We start from the raw sequence: 21,667 nt of genomic DNA, 5'->3' as shown, positions 1-21,667 counted from the left end.
TGCACTTACTGGTTTTCAAATACTGTCTGTGATTCTGACCTCAGCAGTTTCTTCAGGTTTATTTAAATTCATTGATGTCATCAGGTATCACACATAATGACATTAGTGTAAATGAAAACAGAATTAGTCCCATTAACTAATTATTCAACACACAGTTACGGGACAGAGAGAGAAATTAATGAAGAAAGATGAGAAGACTGATTTTGTCAGTTCTGCCAGATAAACAACAGGAAACAGATTCCCAGTTGCCCATGGAGATTCCTGTCGTGGTGCCCATCCTTTGGACTGCACAGCCCCCAAAGAAGGTTGCATACAGTGAATACAAATGAGAGAAGAAAAGACTGATCAATTTACTTTTTTTTTTTTAAGACAGAGTACCAACCCTTTCCAGAGTGCATGGAGATCATCACAGGAGGAATTTCTATAATGCTTCAGGTAAGAAAAACCTGCCCTCTCAAAAACTCTTTCTCTAATTTAAGGCTAACAAAAGTGATAATCTGACTCTGTCCCATAAAACCAGCTTCTAATAATCTCTACCTTTTGTTTACTCTTTTCCTGATGCCTAATATGTGGAATCACATTTCATGAAGCTATACATTTTCCAAAGAAGCAATCAACAATGAAATTACATCTTTTTTCATTGACATCTTCATCAATTAAATAATATTAAAAAGTGCATCATGCTGGGTTTTGTTTAGGTTTGGTTTGATTTTTCTCGGATTAACAAAGCAAAAGATTAATATCAAATCAGGGTGGGGAAACTAAGTCAAAGCCATGAAATATAGTCCAATCCTGTTGGAGTCCCTACAAAAAAGATGGGGTCTGGAGGAGTCTGTGGCAGACAGGGGTGCACAGAGTGCACCAGTCAAACAGCAAAGGTTGCCATCTTCTAGTGAAGCAGAGGCAGCTCAAGGACATCAGTCTTTCCTCCTCCTCCTCCTACTCCTCCTCCTCCTCCTCCTCCTCCTCCTCCTCCTCCTCCTCCTCCTCGTCTCAGGAGAATTTTGTGCCCAAGTTTCATATATAGCTTATGATGGTCACTGCCCCTTCTGCCGACCAGCAAAAAAGAAATGTTCCCCAGAACACTTTCTTTTCCACATACTTCTGCACAAACAAGTCCCAGTCTAGCAGATGGCATGAAGGCCATGAGGTGATACCAAACAAAGATCAGGGACAGAATAGGGAGAGGTAGTTGTGCTGACCACGCCGAACACTTCCAAACTCTACACTGAAAAGAGCAGGATTGTGATGTCTTCGCGCTGCAGAGAAGCCTGCTGGAATCTGATATGGCTTGGAAACTCAAGGTCAGTTTCCTCTAGTAAAAATATTGTCATGTAATGTTTTCAAGGTCAGTGTCAGCTTGGATTACCTGCCATGCAAGTGCCAGTCATGCACTGGCACTGCCTTGGGCTAGTCTAACTCATGCTCAAACTTTTCAAATATGTTAATGCCTACGTCCTCACTGGCTGATATGGGGCAGCCATAATGCAGATTTCACTGCATAGCAGCTGATTTTAGTAGCTGGAGCATCAAATCTGTTTTATGATAAAATCTTTTTTCTCCTTTTATAAATCACATATAGCTCTTCTGTTTTCCTATAAAATCTTTTTAAAATCACACTCTAATCCAGTCATTAAACAGTGAGTTTCCTCACACTGAAAACATGCAGTGAAAACTATCTTAGAGCTGAATCTCTAATACCCCTAAGAGTGGTGGCTCTCACTCCCTATTCTCCCCCAGCATCTGCTTCTGGAGGTTTTTGGATTGTTTCTTCTCAGTGTATGGAAGCTAAAGGATACATGGAGAGAAATGAATTCCTAATTTAACATACCCCTTCTGGGTTTCTCTTGTGCTGCAGGACTGCTGTAATGATCTGCTGCAATGAACTGCTGCCTCTAGCAATCATCTTCTGTGCCTGCCCACCACCGCCTTTCCCCAGCAATGCCCTCAGGCTCTGTAGCACACAGCTAACAAAGCCAAGTTCCCAAACCTGCCCTGTTTACCAGAGCTGTGCAGTCCTACTTTCTTAACCCTCTTCATCCTTTGGACATCACCACACACAATCCATCCCACTCCCAAACTTGAGAAAAAAACACCAGCAAAAGCTGGAAATTTTTGTACAAAGAATGCTCTATATATGCGCTTTTTTTTTTTTTCTAGGACCTTGCTCAATTTCTTGGAATTACTCGGGACTTATTTTCAAGGTCAACATGTATTTGCCATTAACATTTTTGTGGTTTCGATGGTTCACCTCACACATGACGATGTCTCAACCTCAACAGAACTCGAGGGGGAAACTGGGAAGGAAAATAAAGACAGGGATGCTGCAGCTTCACTTAGGGTGGGAATTGCTGCCAGGAACCAGACTAGAAGTGAGGAAATGATCTGGAGCATATGCTGAGGGGTAGTCTGAAAATTGAGTCTATCAGGCAGTTGTCTCCAGTGTCTGTGGTGTAATGTGAACAATTGGGCTCATTTTTGAGAATACACAGAAACAGTCACACTCAACATTTATACCCACTGACTACCAAGAGGGATGATATGTCTGCTCTGACTTGGGCCAAAATTGCCACTGCATATGAAATAGCACCTACTTTCAAGTAACCAGGTCAGATTTGAATCAGTGACCCAAACAAAAGGCTCTTTTTGCTCCAGTTATCAGATTAATCTTGGCCCCTGTGATCACTTCTAAACTTCACTAATTTTATTAGGTTTTGCAAAGATCAGATTTATGTCATTCCACATTCTAAAATCAACTGCTGCACAATATACCATACATAATAGCAGTGTCCACATTTTACACCCATTTTATGTGCCATATTCGTTATTCTTTTATTTTACAGGGGAAAAATGGCAACTTGTCAAAAAGGGAGGGATTTATTACTATTGCTCCCTTCGTCTAGAGAGAAAATGCATTGTGATGGTGCGTTGGCTTTGCAGTGATCTTCCTTGTGGACCACCATAAAATTTTTTTTTAAAATTTTGTTCCATCTCAGGCAAAGTTATAACGTCTTCCAGGTTATGCTTATCTTAATACTAGCAAATTACTTCTTCTTTTTTCATCTTTAGTAATATGGAATTACCATCACTTGAAAGAACTGTTTAGGTTCCTTGACCAGAAGAGGCATTTAACTATGTCATGTGTGATGTATGGTGCATTTAATTGCTCTGTGCAGCTATTCAAAAAGCATTCAGAAGTAATCATTTAGCATTAATATCCTGGGGCAATTCAAGGTCACAGTACATTAAAAACTAATTCAGAGTACTTCTAGAATACATTTTTCATATACAGGGATACATAATTCTTTTATGATAAAAGTGATAATTGTATTGCAGCATGATGAGGGGATGTGGGTATTCTAAGTATCTGTTACTGGTCTTATTGTAAAAGCAGAAAGACACCTTTTCACCATTACTCAACAATTACTAATTTCCAATAAACTCAACATGTTCAGATGAGCAGTGATGAATAAATATGCTTACAAGAGCAACTTGTTTTAGAAGTATTTTTAACTAAGAGTACCTAATTTCTCTTTTGCTGCTCTTTCTAGAAGTTAAGCTTCTGGGCAGATTTTTACGGACAGACCAGCCTGAAACAATTCTTACATGTTCACACCTAATTATGTGTTTGGTTCTGCCATGCAAGAATTCAAATTAAAATTACTATTTTTCCTTAAAATTATTGTTTTTAGATACGGGAAAGGAGAAAGTAAACATGAGGACAACATTGCCCTCAGTAGTTGCAGGGAGAGTCCTCCCAGAGTTTAGAGGACAAGTCAGTCCTTCTCTCTCAGGGAAATTTCCTTAAGAGTGCACAACACAGAAAACACAAATATCAAAGAGATATGCACAGCCTGCATGCATCAGAACACAAGTAAGTGTAAAATAATTTATAGCCATCCTTGTCACACTTGCACTTTTATCCACGCACTGTACAGGAGAGATATTGGCAACCTGCAAGTCAGAACTCATTATGAAAGGAGAAAACAAACAAAGAATTAAAAACTTTTGCTTCTTCACAATTTTACTAAACAACCATTCTATGCTCCCTTAGAATGCCTAGAGCACCCAGATAAGAAGCCATTCAGATTGTGCAGCTTTTGGGAAAATCCTTCTATTGATGCAACAGGACCTCAGCTTGGAATGAAGAGACTGAGCTGAGCTCAAGCCCAGAACAATCCCCTTCTGCAGGGGCTGTATGAGCCTTCCCTCATACTGGGAGCCTACAACTGGTGCTGGAAGCTGGAATTGGAAACTAACCAGATCAAAGCTATGTCACTTGGGTCTGTACCAGCTGCACTTGCAGTTCACACTTCTGCTCTCCTACACAGATAGAAAACTTGAACTCAGGACCATCCCTTTTTAGCTCGGAGGATGACAGCAGATGAAACACAATATATAAGCATCAAGAATTGAGTATTGGACACCTGCTGATGCACAGTGAATTAAAGCACAGTCAAACGCAGAGGCTGCCAGACACCAGTTTTTCTGTTCCCATTAAAAAAGAAAAAGTAAAAGGCTGGTTGCAAAGGGAACCATGAACAGAAACAATCATGAAGGCAAGAGGTCGAGTGATGTGCTACATTCTATTTTCTCACTTTCCTTCCATTTTTATATAACCAACAAAGTTTCTAATAAAATAGGCACTTAAATTATTCATATTAGAATGCAAAATCCACTGATGAGCAGGGAGGCTGTACCCCTCCTCATCAGCATTACTGAAATCAGCTGCATCAGGGCACACCTATTTCGTATTTTAAGGCTTGTGCTTACCTTTACTGCATTTTAATTAAAGCCCAATTTCTAAAGGACCAAAATGCCACCCTCAAGAGAAACACAAGCAACAAGCCTAAAGCAAAGCATCTACTGAAGTGCTGCACTAATGTTCCTAAATGGTGGATATGGTGGAATGTACTAGCTTTTTAAAAATAATCTTACGTAGCAACCTGATAATTATGCCTCCATTTGATACATTAGATCAAAGTGAATGTTTTAATGTAGAGATCAGCAGAAATTGCTGAACATAGAAATTCCCGGTATAACTAAAGCAGCATATCCTCTTTAGGAAAAAAAAAAAAAAAAGAAATTAAAAATTGAAACTTGTTAGTATGCAGGAACAGTTTTAGCTCAGCTAAGTTACCTCAGACGTGGTAACAAGTGGATTAATATACCCAAACAAATACTCGTCTTTGCAGAAACAAGGGATCTGGTAACAATTACTCTACAGCCAAAATGCTCTTATTTCAGTCCTAAACCACCACCTAAACTGTAAAGATCTTTTCTTGTGGAGATCTCTGTTTTACTTTGGTCTTTCTCCTCCACCCTCTTACCATGTCCTTCTTTTCTGTAGTGCACAACAGCTCCACAAGTGATTCACAAGCAAAGTTCATCAGTAGTGAAAGGAATTGTGAAAGCAGTGAGTTGCAGAAGCATGTGGAAGTATATGCCAAAATCATCCTGAAAATATTTGTAAGCATTACCCCTCGGAACTTTATTTTTTAAATAACAACATCTATCATGCTAGGCATTAGTGTGACAAAATGTACTGTACTAGCATTGCATTTTTTCTTGGGATCTTATTATTACTCTGTAGGCAAATATTAGTCTTCGTGCATCAGAATCCAAAATACTTTCAGTAAAAGCTTATACAAGACTAAGGAAATGAAAATATTATTTTTTCAATTCTGTGACCTTTTGAATTTGGGGCAATAAATCAGTTTTTGTGAGGAATCAAAGACATCTAAAATTGAGTCCCAGTTTAAAACATAAATTTCAGTAACTAAATTCAACTTCCTTTAGATTTTGATTCAATATTAATAAGAAGATATTAAAAAGAAAAGTGTTGATAAACAACATATTTCCACAATAACCTTTCCATTTTAAAATATCTGTATATTGGTAATGTTATTGTGATCGAGGATATGTTTTTATCGCTCTAAACTCTTGTACTGTCTGATACAACTGCACAATAGTGGTGAAAGGGAACTATTAACATCCCTTTAATGATTAATATTCTTTTTGAGGATCTTCCAGTGTGCTAGAGCTGTTTGTCACCCAAAGCTCAGACCCTCTCTTTGTCCTTGAGAGCTGATACCTGAATATAAAACACAACTGGAAAGCCTAAGAAACAACTGGGCATGAAGGGCAACCAGGATAATAGTTAAAATTACAATGATACATAGATAGATGTTTATGTTTTGACTTAGCTTCACTGTCTAGATGACCAGTATTAATTAGCTCAGCTGTCCAGATAAACACCTACATAAGTATTAGCAGGTTTTTTCTATCAGTGAAATATTGAAACAGGTTTCAAATTAAGTATATTCACAAATACTCTGTTGTGTTGAGAACTTCTTAGGCATGTGAAATGCAGACCTATCCAGAAATGTGCTGCTGTCACTGTGCCACACTGTGTACACACTCTGTACAAAGAGACCTTGTGCCCACAAAAAGAGCATTCACACATGATTTCCTTGCTGATTAACAGATGGACAAATATGTCCAAAGAACAAGTTCTTTTGACTTTATTGATTCTCAGTATCAAATCAGAGGAAGCTCAGAAAGTCACCACTGTGCATCAAGAGAAAACTGATCATGGCACATGAAGCAGTACAGTGTCACAGAATTTGGTCAGGCAAGGTAACAAGTAGGCTTTCAGACAGACCTCAGTCCAGCTAGAGTTCACAGTGACTTAACTGAGAACCTGAAAAATCTTAACATTCCTATTTCCCACCAATGCATCTGGTATTATCACTGTGAATTCATTCTCCTGATCTTTTTCTGTAGCTGGCCAATGCCATACGGAACAACAAAAAATCCTGTTTTTCTGTTTCCCAGTCTCACTAACAGAATAGGCTTTTGCTTTAAAATCCAGACATTTGAAAATCAAAATCTGCAGAAAACAAATAGAATTTTCACACGGCTTCCACTGTAGCCATCCTACGGGCAAAATAATTAATTTTTGAAATACCTTATAACTCTGTGACATGAAGGACCCATTCAGAAAATCAATGAAATAAAAGATCTTTACGGAAAGAAAGGAGATGGCATTTAACAACTAGACCTATTCATTCTGTCAGGGAAATATTATATTTTTAATATTCTTTCAAGTTTTCCACCCAACATTTCATATTCCATTCAAGCAGTCTGATTCCAGAAAGTGCTTCACAGACAGCATGATGACCTTTGGAACAGAAAGGCAATGAATTCAAACCCTCTTGTCTGTAGCTGCTGCTGCCATAGAGGACAGAATAGATAGAAGGAACCTGAATATATGGCAATTTTCTTTTTGTACACTCTGTTTACCACATGTTCCTATCTTCAAGGATTTGTAATTCCTAACCAGACCTCTTCCAAAAGCTGACATGAGAAAGTCAGGACAGGACAGAGTCAAGATGGAGGAGGCATAGACCTGAGTGCCACTGGCACAGTGGCATCACAGGGATGGAACACCCCCTCTCACCTTCCCCAGGTACTTCCTGGGGGTTACACCCACCTTTGCCATGGCAATTTACCCTAGCTGCTGTGCAGGTCTGCAGGCTGAGCAGCAGGACAAAGCAGAAGACAAAGGGAAGAAGGACAGATCACTGCAGAGGGATCATACAGCATCCTAAGTAAATGTAAGGATAATTTTAACCTGCCTAATCTAATTACTTTGGTCCTTGGGAACAAATCATTTCAGTGGGGTTCTGGTTTAAACCCACTTTGCTGTGGGTGACAGTCTATGCACTGATTTGCTGCACCTTCAAATCCCCCCAGTTATACCATGTGAGGGGAACATAAAATCTTCTGTGTTAAAAAGCACACACAGGAATTATATCGCAAAGGAGACATCAGAACAGAAAACTTAATGACTTAATATTGTACAATATAAAATCATTCCAGTTGAATAACTTTTAATTTATTATAATACATAGATGCCAATTATGCCTGATTTATTAAGAGAAGTTCAGCAATGCCAAGGCCCCGTGTTTGAGTGGTTGCCATGGTACCCAGCTTTTACAAGGACATCTTAAGGATCATTAAAGTGTCAAGGTGATAAGTTTGACACTCAGTGGATTTAATGATGGATGATAATAATGTTACTTCTTCACATTCTGAAACACATAGGATTCAAGAGGTACAAATTTAAAGAATTTTTTTAAAGAGACTAACTGGAGCTGACATTGAATATGTTAACTCAGACTACACTCTGCTCCCTTTAGTGTAAATTCCTTAACCTCAGTTTTTTTAGTGTTTTTAGGTTGCCACCATTCCTCAAAGCATCTCAACCTGCTTTTATCAGATCTCACAGGCTTACCCCTGACCAGGGACTCCTGAGCAGCACAGAAAATCAGTCCAAGGCTGAACACTGCCAATCCAGCTCCTAGCAACTCTTACAGAATATTTGATGGGTTAAAAAAAAAAAAAAATCTCTGCTGTGTACTGTGAAAGAGACCTGATGGCAATATGTTCTGCATCTAAGCATCTAAGCTCTACCCCAGCTGTCAAGCACAACCAATTCATCTCACATTGGACATATAACAACCTTAGGCTGGTAATGACTTTCAGTGACTTGCATAAACCTGATGCAAGCCAATAACTCAAATGCAAAAGGTTCTGGAGGCCTGAGCACAACCCTGAGACTTAGAGATGCACACACAGGAACTGATGCCGTTTGGTTTTTTGCCTCTCTTTTTTCTTTGATATGTTCTCTCCCGATATTATTTTAGGTGCTTGTTTCTGTTCTGGTGCAAGAGGACATCTTTTGACGAAGTAGCTGCACAGTGAGAGGGGCTCTCACTGCCACACACAGCACTCCACCATCTTCCCAACAGCAGCAGCTACCACACAGTCTGCTCTATTTTTAAAATATGGTATCCTTGTGCTTTTCTCTTTTAACCTGCCAGGAATTTTACTCACATAACATCATCTCTGAAAAAAAAAAATAGTTAAGTCACCTTGCAAGCTGCAAAGTGGTAGGACCATGTATCTCCCTTCAGTCTACCAACAATGTCATCAGGCTGACAACTCCTAGGATACCACTGCTAACTCAACTCTTACTTCTGTTCATAGCTAAAATCAGCATCATTTTCATGTAGCAATTTACCAGTTTATCCTCACTATGGATTAGAGTCAGACTTAACAATCTCTTTTTAAGAGCAAATCTATTACACTGACACAGTTCTCAACCTGCCCATTGGACTGGTATAAATAAAAGACAAGGGATTACAGATCTAAACCCCCATCTCCTCACTAGCAGCCAGCACTTGTGCCTATTAAGCTGTGCTTCATTGCCAAGCATCACTATGCCAGGTATTCCATGTCTAGTGTAAACACATTTGACAAGCATAATCACAGTTTAGCTCTAGTATCTTCTAGTAAAGCTATTCTACTGACATGAGAATAATAGTCTAGGACAAGTACATAATGTTTTCCAGTCATTCTAAACAATTCTTTGCATACTTTGCTCCAGGAGAACAATTTTTCCTGTGCCAACATGGACTCTCTTGCTTGACTTGGCCGGTGTTTTTGGCATAAGTTCCAAGCCTTGACAACTTCCTCGGTGTCACTAATCATTTGGGACAAGTACTGGCTCTACCTTGGATCTTTCAGTCCCTGAACAACTTTTGTGTATTCATGCAAATATATTTTTCAGTACTATTTCAGGGTCTGACATCCTGGTACTTCTAGCCTATGGGTTCCTCAATTTGTGGAACAAGAGTCTGGAGCACAGATCTTGACCTCCCTGTACTAGAGGCCTTTGCTTTCTAGAGAAATTCCTCAGTCTCTGTTACGACTCCACATGAATCTAAACAAACTTAGGATACCCTAAGTTCTGGACCTCTTTCTGCTGCAGAGATTCTCCTGGCTTAGGTTAGCTGGAACAGGATGCATACCAGTTTCTCAGGAATTTTTGCTGCTTAGGTTATTGAGTTTTGCAGATCTTCACATATGATGACTCTTTTTTTGCATCATTTATAATTACACAATCTTGCTGAGGAGCACTATCTTGCCTTTCCAATGCTTCATCCTTGACTGGGCTGTTTCTGCTTTTTTGCATGTTCAAATGTTAGACATTATGGTTTCCTAAGTGCCCTGATTTGGAGTACAGTTGTGGTCTTTTTTTTTTTTTTTTTTTTTTAACCAGATGGCTTTTAAAGACTGCAAGATTTGTTTTTAAGATTTGACCTTATAGAGAATTTTATGACCTGTTCCATCACAATCCTTGTGATTAAAATATTTCCTTCCTGTAATTCATTTTCATGCAGTTTGAAGTATTTTCAGATTTATTAACCCCAGCTTGAGTGTTAGTCTATCCTATCAATAGGATGGGTTACCTGAAATTAAGTGAAGTGAGCCAGCATAATAACCAACCTCAGAACCAAAAGATGCTTTGTGAATCGTTCATTCTTTCTTTGTGCCAGCTGATCAGTACCAGAGAGTAAAGACCTTCCTTTACCTCCATCTATGTTTCCAAAGAATAGCAAATTTACAGTGGGTTCAGTTGTTTTGAAGTTTCTGTGTCCTGGTGCCACTTGGTGTTAAGAGCTCTCTAAGATGGATTCCATAATGGATACATACATACTTTGAAAGCACCATACTGCTTAATTTATAGAGGACTGACCTTCCAAAAGCACAATTTTCAGTTTTCTGTTATTGCCCACACTGCATGAATTTAATTTTTAAAAAAAATGTTCTACGATGTCTATTGAGAATCAAGAATTTTCACACCATTCAAATGTGTGTTCTCTGTCAAAATACATAGTTTTCCTCTTGGACATTGATTTGATTTGAAATCTAATTGTATTCTTTGAAACAATGACTACCATTTTAACACTTTTGATTTTGCTATGTTTTTTCCTGTTGAAAATCAGCTTTTTTCTTGTCCAAGAATTTGTGTAAATGCATGTGATGTTTCTGAAAAAAAACCTTTTATTAAAGAAACTTGGTGAGGACCTTTCTTTTCCATCCACCTGAGTACTTCTGTTGTACTTTCCATTGTTCTTTTTCCACATGCTTGATGAGCAATCAAGCTTTTGACATATGACATTTTCTCCTGAAAGAGAAGTTTAAAAGAGGAGAGCGATTATGTCAGAAGCAATCCCTCTGCTGTGCCCACTCACAGCACAGAAACAGAATCACATGATTTACAACTAACAGCAGCCCAACAACATGATTCAGAATCCCTATCACTCACCAGCTGCAATGTAAATCATCTGAGTGGACGCTTTTTCAAAACCTCGGATATTGAATAAAACAGAGGAAATCACAAATGCTTGGTTAATGTTCACCAAACAGGGACGGAGTCCAAATTTGTTGACTAAATCATTTGTTAAGAATTATTCACTCACTTCCACTTATCACCATCTTTGCCAAGAGCCCCCAGGCTCTGTGAAGTGTTAGATCAGTACTAAATGCATGCTTCCTAGAGTAATGACTGGTGTCCAAATTAATCTGTTAATAGGAAAGTTTGTGGCCAGCCTTCTGTAACTCATATCTGTGAGGAAACAGGTTCCCCCATTTGCAGACAGAAAATGGAGCTGTTTTCTCGTAAGCACAGAGCTGCCTATTGTGTAGGTAATTACTAGAAGGCCTGTGTTGACCTGGCAATGAGGTAGTATATCTAAATACCTGAAGTGAAGGAGAAAAGCAGAAATGAAAGCAGAGGCCCCATCTGTTAGACTATAATGATTGTGCTATTTGAAGGCAGAAAGGTTTGTCTGAAGCAGCTGGTTTCTCTCCAAGTGACCTTTTAGCATTTCTGCTTTTGCTGTCTGACAGATGTGTCAACTCAATAATTTCAAAAGCCCCTGAGTAAATAACCAATTGTGAGCAAGGATGACCCAAAGCGATGACAAAATGGGTGCACACACAGCACATTACAGAACATAATACCTACTGAAAGAACAGGGAACATTATCGAAGAGGGAAAACATTTTACTCTTTATTTTTGAGTAAATGGTTTTCCTGCTCACAGATCAGTTGTTTTCGAGGAAAAAGGGAACTGTGAAGTGAATGGAAGGGCATTGTGACATGTTTGCCCTTGGAGCATGTCTGTAAGCTGGCTGCAGGACTCAGGTGTCATCTCAGAGCTCAAAATGGACTTCAACTCTCTCCTTTAGCCCATAGATGGGAAGAAGAACTGAAGGCCACAGCTAATTGGCTTTGTGAATTATTGGGGAACTGGAGAGAGGTGACTACAATCAGACAAGACCTGACCAAGTTTAAATCCACTGAAGAATTTTCAAAAGTAATGTAGATGCTGCTTTTAACCCAAAATTGAAGTCTAGCAGAGGGGAAAGCTAGAGCAATTGGAGACCCCTGAACATGCTCTGGTTTGATGATGCATCAGCTTCTTTGCTGAGGGCCCACACCATTAGAAAATTCTTCTCCTGCACTGCTATCACAGACCCTCCACAAAGAGCTGAATCTGCTTAGTCATACTTAGCCTGGTTGGACTTCAAAGCCTGTAGAGCTTTAAAAGAGCTACCAGCCCTGGCAGCGCCAAATCAATCTCTGTTCTGCCAATGAAGAGCAGTACCACAAATGAACGATTACATGGCCATAGATACTTTGTGTTGGCTGGGTCCTTCTGCTTCCTTGTGATGTGATGTAAAGTGATAACAAAATAAATCTTCTTTCTATTCTCACTTTAATGGGTAGAAGTAGATAAAAAACCATTTAAGACTGAAAGAAGGGCAATGTTGAAAGTCAGGAGAAGTATCATTCTTCTACAGATCTGTCTTAAATTCTCTCCACACCTGTTTCTTCAGGTGTAAGATATGATGAATAATATTTCTCATAATGATACTGTGAGTTATAATTCCTTAACTTCAATAATGAATTTTGAGCTTTTGTAAAGAAGGAAAGAAATGCAGAGGATTATTGAGTGTGGGGTTTGTTTTTTCTTTTATATTACACTTGCCATATATAAATCAGATCTCAAAAGCTTGATAGTCAGAAAGTTCAATATGCTAACATCAAAATTATGTCTCTCAGGTGTTATGAGTCTGTCTGAGCAGGTCCTGTGCCCAGGCTGTGAACAATTGCCATGTAAAAATTTAGCTGTGATGTCCATCAAAATCAGAAAAAAGCAGAACTCTTAATTAAAATATGCTTCCCATGTAAGAACAGATAGCTACCTTTATCTAAGAGAGACCTGAGGATATTTAAGGAATGATAATTGATTTATCAGAGGAACAAACAAAAATGTAGCCAGTACTGGTGTCGACGATACACATGCTCTGAGAATATCATTATGCCTAAACTAGAGTATATACATGAACTTCTTTTTAATCTGTAGTGACATATTCTAATTTAATAAACCTTAAATCCATTCTGTACAATCACAAGTCAGTGCAAGACTGGACTTAGAGTCACATTAATGAAGTTTTTAAAATTTTGAATTTCTTGTGGATGTTTCCAATTTTGTCACTGATTGGCCATTGTTATTGGAGTGCAGTCAGTGATGTGCATCCAGCAGGAACTGGCAGTGTTTTAGCATTGGAGTAGACTTTTAGATTTTCTTTTTTATAAAACTAACAAAATTTGTAGAATTGAAATTCCTCTTCACCAAAAATCAAGAAACAGGCTAGATTTTACTCTCTAGTGGCCAGGCAAATTTCCTTAGCCTTCCTGCAGGCATGTCTGTTTCAATGATGGGAGGAAGACTCAGATTCCATGTCCATGAACGTGTCAACATTCGCCCTGATTCAGTGAGGTAGATCCCACTGTTACCAAATAGGTTGAGAGATGACAGGCATTTGGAAATTATTTTAAATACAGAGGAATCATATGAAGTTTTAAACTGTCAGGTTTATAATCAGAATTAACATTCCACACTTTACAGTCTACAACATGCTTATTGAAGACTCATGTCTTTGAAAGAAATCTATCTCATTTTTGGCAGAAAATATTCATTGGATGATGGTTCCATAACATGCAATCCAAACATTTAAAAACCCCTAAAAATAAAGTAACCCTTTTCATGTTTAGCTGAATTGAGAAAAAAACCAACTGCATGTGTTTGAACCCCCATGGGTCCAAACCTGCCACAACTTCACCTAACATAGTTTGCTGAATTTAAATTTTGGATGTAAGTTATTGCCATCACATGTGGAATTGTCATAGGTGACGGATTAGTTCCCCTGAATTTACATGGGGGCTGACCTCAATCCTCAGCTCCCCCATTCTTCAGGCATCACTATCACAGTCTTCCCTTCCTTGAAGCTGGAAATGAACCTCTCAAGGGACAAGAAGAACTAGAAGGGCTTTATACAGGAATGTTAGCCAGAAAAGGAAGGTCAAAGAAGGTGTACCCCCTGATAAACAACACTAGAAAACAGGTAGCTATAGATAAGGAAGCCTCAGTCCTCTCACACCTCTCGAGTGGATGGACAGCAAGATGGGAACTAGGGGAAAAAGTGCTTCCCACTGTACATAAAGATCAGATTCATGACCACCTGAGGAACATGAACAAACATGAGTCTATGGGACCCGATGAAAGATATCCCAGAATCCTAAGGCAATTGGCTGATGTAGGTGCCAAGTCACTCTCTATGATATTTGAAAAGCCGTGGCAGGAAAAGGAAATCCTAGTTGACTGGAAAAAGGGAAACACTGTACACATCTTTAGAAAGGGTAGAAAGGAGGGCTGTGGAAACTATCAACCTGTCTGCCTCACCTCTGTGCCTATGAAGATAATGGGACAGATCCTCCTAGAAACTGTGCATGGAGAACAGGGAGGTGATTCAGGACACCCAGCATGGCTGCACCAAGGGCAAGTCCTGCCTGACCAACCTAGTGTCCTTCCATAATGCATTAATTATATCAGTGGATGTGGGAAGGGCTACAGGTGTCATTTATCTGAGCTTCTGTAAAGCCTTTGGTGTTGTCTCCACAGCATCCCTTTCTAAATTGGAGAGAGATGGATATGATGAGTGGACTGCTAGGTGGATGAGGAAATGGTTGGACAGTCACAAACAAAGGGTAGTGGTCAACAGCTCAAGGTTCAATGGATATCAGTGATAACTGGTGTCTCTTTGGCGTTCGTATTGGGAGAAGTGTTATTTATTATCTTCATTAATTAAATACAAGAAGGTATCAAGTGCAGCCTCAGCAAATTTGCAGATGACACCAAGCTGAGTGGTGTGTTTGGCACACCATCCAGAGGGACCTGGACAAGCTCAAGAAGTGGGTCCATGGAAATTTAATGAGGTTTTAAAAGACCAAGTGCAAAGCGCTGCACCTGGGTTGGGGTTGTGGTATCAACATAGGCTAGAGATGAGCAGATCCAGAGCAGCCCTGCTAAGAAAGACTGGAGGTACTGGTGGCTGAGAGGCTGGACATGATCCTGCAATGTGAACTTGCACCTCAGAAAGGCAAACGTGTCCTGGACTGCATCCAAAGCTGCATGGACAGCAGGGGGAGGGAGGAGATATTTCCCCTCTGCTCTTTTCTGGTGAGACCCACACTTGAGTATTGAATCCAGCTTACCCAGCACAGGAACCTGTTGGAGCAAGTCCAGAGGACGCCACCAAGATGATCAGCGGGATGGAGCACCTCTCCTGTGAGGAAAGGCTGAGAGAATTGAGATTGTTCAGCCTTAAGAAGAGAAGGCGACCTAATTGTGGTCTTCCAGTACTTGAAGGCAGCCTACAAGAAAAATGGACATAAACTTTTTACAAGAGCATTTAGTGACATGACAATGGGGGACGGTTTCGAACTGAAAGAGTGACATGATAGGAAGAAATTCCGAATTGTTAGGGAGAAATACGTGAGGCACTGGAGGAGGCTGTCCAGAGAAGTTACAGGTGCCCTACCTCTCTAAGTGTTCAAGGCCAGGTGGGATGGGGCTCTGAGCAACCTTCTCGTGGAAGGTGTCCCTGTCCATGACAGGTGGGTTGGAACTAGATGATCTCTAAGGGGTCTTACCACCCAAGGCATTCGATGTTTCTGTGATTCTCACTCCCTTCCTTTAGGCACTGCAGCGACTGCTCTTAATCATTTGCTGGGCTGGACCTGAAGATTTCAGGAAGCTGTCCCCAGAAGCATGTCTAACTTACCCTGCATCCCTCTTCGATGGAGGAAAGCCAGTTTCAGACTAGGGCCCATGCAGGTGATTCACTAGATTTTTTGTGGTAATGCAGTGTAGGATCTTCAGGGAGGGGGTTCATTATAACTAGCTCTGGTTGCTGTCATGACTGTGGGGACATTAAGACCAGGGACACTCTGCACAGCTCCTCTTCCCCTTTCAGTGTTCAGAAACTTTACATGCTGTCTCATGGACTCCACAAAACATTCAAGAAATAGACAGGTGACTTCATGGCAAGAGCAGCCAAGTTATAGGAAGCCTCTCCAGCGTTAATCCCAAATGGTTGGCAATGTCCACATTAATGACCAATCACACCAAAAAGGCAGGTCTCTCAAATGCCTTTTGTATAGTACCTCACGCATTCCTTACTTTTCTTTCTTTTGCCTTCAGTAACAAAGGTGAGGAGGGGGGATTCAGGCCCTCAAAGTGTAAGAACAAAAGATCTGGCAAACAAATTGTGTGTGCTCTAAGCCTAACATGCCAGCCCATAAGCAACAGGTCACAGTTTTACTAAACTTTTTAATATGCAATACCAGAAATATAAGATAGATACCAGAAGTTTAAAGTAGGTTTTTCATACTGCTATCGTATTATCAATGTACCTTTTCAGACAAGCACTTTAAAATAATCCAACACATTAAACCAGTTGCTAGTGACAGCAGCAGAAGTTTTTCACGACCGGGTGTCTTCGAGTCAATGCGAAGCTAAGGAACTGTGCTTGTTAACTTTTGTACTTACTTTTTTCACTGTTCTCTAAGTTGCTGCTATAATTAGAAAAAAAAAATGTCTATCTCCATTAGGTTTCTATGCAGATTTTTTGTGAAATCACATTATGAACTCAAGGTCAGCAACCACTGAGTCAAATAATTTATCAAGTCATTACCCAGATGCAGTGCCTAACATTAGCTGCCTTATGATGCAATTTGCTCTAGAAAAAATAAAAAGATCAACAGCCACTAAGAGGAACAAGGTGTATTTAACAATCACACAGTATTAATTTACAAAAAAATAGCATTTCAATCATGACCGTGTTAGACTGAAAGATAAGAGAGAACAGCTCCAATTTGAAAAAGTTTTTGGTTTTATTTTTTTAGAGGAGAAACAGATATTTTGACTGTGTTTTTCTGTTCTGCTTTAACTGCTTCAGGGTCTTTTCCTCTGCATTTTTTGCAACACTGTTATGGTTCCTGGCAACCATTGATTTTTCTGTGTATGTGTGTTTCCTTCAAAGGTAAAATTAACATTGCTGTTTTCGTAAAACAACTTCAGTTTACCCTGCACCTTTTCTGAGCAAAATTATTTTATCTCTTCAGTGCTGTGGAGCCATAGGACCAATGGAACTCCACAGAACAGGATCGCTGCATGTACCCAAAAAATACATATGACCTTTTTATTGCAGCTTATTACAGGAGAATGTTTCATCAAACACACAAGTGATTGATTGGAAAAGTTGAGGATTGATCTGCAGTGTGAAATTACTGTTGGTCTTAACAGGAAAGCAGAATTTCAGAATTTCCTAGGCTTGGTGCTAATGGTCCATACCTCACCTTGCAAGTAAAATCCATAGTTTCATTCACAAGGTCTCTTTAATAAGATGCAGCATGGTTCAGTGCAGGCAGTGGTTGAGACTCCTCAGTAGCTGGATTCAGGAGACCAATCTCCACCCCATTTCTCAGGGGTGCTGCTCAGGAGAGATCAGGCTCTGAGTAAAAAGGGCCATCACTACCTACATGAGACTCAAAGGCTTTTGGAAATCAGACAAACCCTTCAGTACAATCCCTGTTCTATTAAAAAAATGTCAGTGGAAATGGAGTGTAAGGAAGGAAATATAATCCCAAGCCTGACGCCAGAGATGACGTGACCCAAAGACACAACGCTGGATCTACAAGACAGTATGTCATCTATAAGGCATCCTCAGAATCTTCAGGGTGAAAATTTCTTTGGATTCTGTCACAAAACACCATATAAATAAGCATCTTAGAAATGACTTTCCCTCAACCACATCTGTCCAGATTAGCTATTTCTAGATCACCTTATATGATACCCAGGTGTTTCCTCATGTCAGTATGGTAGCTGGAATATTCTGAGATGTTTCATTTACTGAGTCACAGACATTAATTCATGGGATATGAAATCAGGGCAGTCATATATAATGGCCTTATCTTTAGAACAGGTTTCAGCTGAGACCTCACAAGGTCTGTATTTGCCCAGCTTTGGGCTGCAGAGTGAGATCTCTTAAATACAGCTTTCCTAGTTGTACAGTTCTTACTGCAAGGATTCCATTTTTTTGACTGTTGAAAAAGATAAGAATCAGACTGCCTCGTATGTTTTTGGTTTCATATTAAATTTCAGTATCTAAATAATACCCAGATACCGTGGTGAATAGGAAACTGCTGTAATAAACACAGCATGGAAAATGGAAAAGGAAGCACTGAGTCATCCAGAATGTTATCACATATCTGAATCCATCTAAAATAGGAGCAACACTAGTAACAAAAATCTAGTATGTCCTCATTAAATGTCTGAAGAAAATCCTAAGTGGTTAGCCACGAATTCTGTCAGAAAAAGTCCAAATTTAAAAAGAACAAGACGTACAAAATATTCACAGACTGCTACAGACTCCATACGTAGATGAGGAACTAACGAGGAGCTCCGCCTCCAGACCCTTCAGCATCCTCGTGGCCCTCCTTTGGACACTCTCTAATAGCTCAATGTCTTTTTTATATAGTGGCGCCTGAAACTGCCCCCCAGCACTCCAGGTGAAGCCACCCCATTGCAGAGCAGAGTGGGACAATCCCCTCCCTTGCCCAGCTGGTGATGCTGTGCCCCCCAGACAGCATTGGCTCTCCTGGCTGCCAGGGCACTGCTGACTCACATTCAACTTTCCACTGACCAGGCGCCCAGGTTCCTTTCTGTGGTGCTGCTCTCCAGCCTCTCATTCTCCAGGCTGTCTGTACATCCAGGATTGCCCCATCCCAGGTGCAGAATCTGGTATTTACCTTTGTTAAACTTCATACAGTAGGTGATTGCCCAGCCCTCTAACTTGCCTTCATGTCTCTCCAGGGCCTCTCTGCTTTCAAGGGAGTCAACAGCTCCTCACAATTTAGTATCAGCAGCAAACTTATTTAGTATGCCTACGAGTCCTGAATCCTAGGCATTTATGAAGATGTTGAAGAGAATTGGTCCCGTGAAACCCCACTAGTGTCCAGTCACCAGCCTGATGTCATCCCATTTATTATAACCCTTTGTGCCCAATGCAGGAGCCAGTTTCAGGGTCATTTTCCTTGCCTTTCCTGAAAACTGGGCCACCTTCAGGCAGCTTCCAGTCTGCTGGGACCTCTCCAGATTGCCAAGACCATTCAAAAATCACTGAGAGAGACCTCGTGATGATATCTGTCAGTTCTTTGAGTATTTTTGGATTAATCTTACAAGGACTCATAGACTTACAGGGATCCAGCTGGAGCAGCAAATCCCACTCAAGTTCAGGGTCAGCTGAGAGTTTATTATTCTCACAGCCACCATGGTCCTCCAGCTCAGGGCAGTGAGACCCCCTTGGTCCATCATCTGTATTGAAGACAGGCAAAGAATTCATTAAACACCTCTGCCTTGTCCATGTCCCTGTTTGTGAGGTGCCCATCCTTATCCTGTAACATGCTGATGTTGTTTCTATGCTGCCTTTTGCCATTAATATACTTAAAATAACTTTTTACTGTCCCCCATATTTCTGGCCAGCTTCAACTCCAATTGGTCTTGGGCTGCACAAATATTTTCCCTACAGTGGCAAGCTGCATCTCTGTATTCTTCCAGGTCACCTGACCTTGCTTCCACTGGGTACATACCTTCCTTTTTTTCCATAGACCCAAAAGAAGATCCCTGTTCAGCCAAGTCAGCCTTCTGCCTTATTTCCTTGACTTCTGACATTTTGGAATTGCCCATTCTTGTGCCATTAGGAGGTGGTGCTCAAAAAGAGACCAGCACAATAGACCCCAGCACCTTCAAAAGCATTTTCCCAGGGGACTTTTCAAACTAGGTCCCTGAGCAGCCTGCTGTCTGTTCTCCTCATCTCCACAGTTGAGGTTTTCCTGCACTTTTCCTCCTGTCAACAAAGATTTTAAACTCTATCACTTCATAGTTGCTGTGGCCAATTTGGTGCCAGTCACCACATCACTCATGAGATCCACTCTGTAGAGAAGCAGCAGATCAAGGAGGGCATCTTTCTGACATCATTCTAAGTACAGCTTACTCAGAAACCTGTACCTGTACCATGAGGTCATCATCCATATGTTTTAGGAATCTCTTGGACCTGTTTGTTACAGCTGTGTGATGCTCCCAATTAATTTCCAGCTAGCTGAAGTCCCCCATAAAGGACAACGGCAGTTAACTTGGAGGTGCCCCTTAGTTCCTTGCAGAATAATTCATCAGCATTGTCATCCTGCCTGAGAGGTCTATAGTAGACTCCAATGATGAAATCTGAATTATTTGTTTGTCCCTCAATCCTTACCCAGAGGCTCTCAAGTGTGCCACTGCCAACTGTGAGCTCCATACGTTCTAGCCCCTCCATTGCATACAACACCACCCTCCTGCCTTGTCTGCTCCACCTATTCAAGCAAGTTGACTTTGCAAAATTTTGTTAATTTAGAACTTCAGCTAAATTAAATAGACTTATATTTCACTATAACACATTAGATATTTAGGACTAATTCTTCTGAAAATTTGTCCAATACTGATTTTAAGAATATTTACATTTGTAATTAAATAAGCACATTCAAACACTATTGCAGTAATAATAGATTGTTAACTTACAAATTGCAAAGATTACTGATATTTATTTCATTCTCCCACATAATATTTGGATGAATTGAACAAACATTAAAATCCTAGAAACTGTTTCCTGTAACTTAACTGTAGTAAAATCTGCTTAGATACAGACTTGTAGACTTTTGAATACTTCTAGTGTAGATAATTTTAAACAATCTCACTGGTTCAGAGCCTAGTTTAAACCTTTAAAAAAGACATCTGATTCTGGTATTGTATAAACCTGTGTGGAATCTCTGGAGAACAAACCTATGCATTGAATAACACATGGACTTCCAGAGTTCATAAAGAAATCATAATTTCTCTACCAAATCATGCCCTAGTGGATTTCAAGATGCCATGGACAAAATTATAGCATGAACATGGTGCTTGTGTAATGTGTATCTGCATTTAATAAACATTTCCTTCAGAGAAATGCAGTTGTGCAACACTAAAAGCAGCACAACCAACAGAGAGACAATGTGTGCAATTCTGTTAAAAATTTCCTGAAAGGAGAAAGCTTTCAATGGAATGACAGTTAGCCTTAATTTATTTAAAAAAAAAAAAAAAAAAAAAAAAAAAGGAAAGGGGAGAAGAGGCAAAAGAAACCCTTCTATGGGTTGAAAAGGACAAGTGACTATAAAAATGTAATCAGTCAATCCCCAATTGTGAAATATAAATAGAAGAAGTGCCACTAGCCCCAGAGATGTCATCTGTGTCCCTTCTCTCTGTGTCTGTGAAGGGGATGTGAGGGAGAGACACAGGATGCCAGGTAAGGGAGAAATGCATTGAACAGGC

The sequence above is a fragment of the Chamaea fasciata genome, unplaced genomic scaffold (assembly GCF_029207755.1).
Source record: "Chamaea fasciata isolate MVZ Bird 193981 ecotype frontalis unplaced genomic scaffold, bChaFas1.0.hap1 SCAF_1, whole genome shotgun sequence".
NCBI lineage: Eukaryota > Metazoa > Chordata > Aves > Passeriformes > Sylviidae > Chamaea > Chamaea fasciata.
Note: the sequence above shows the minus strand (reverse complement) of the source record.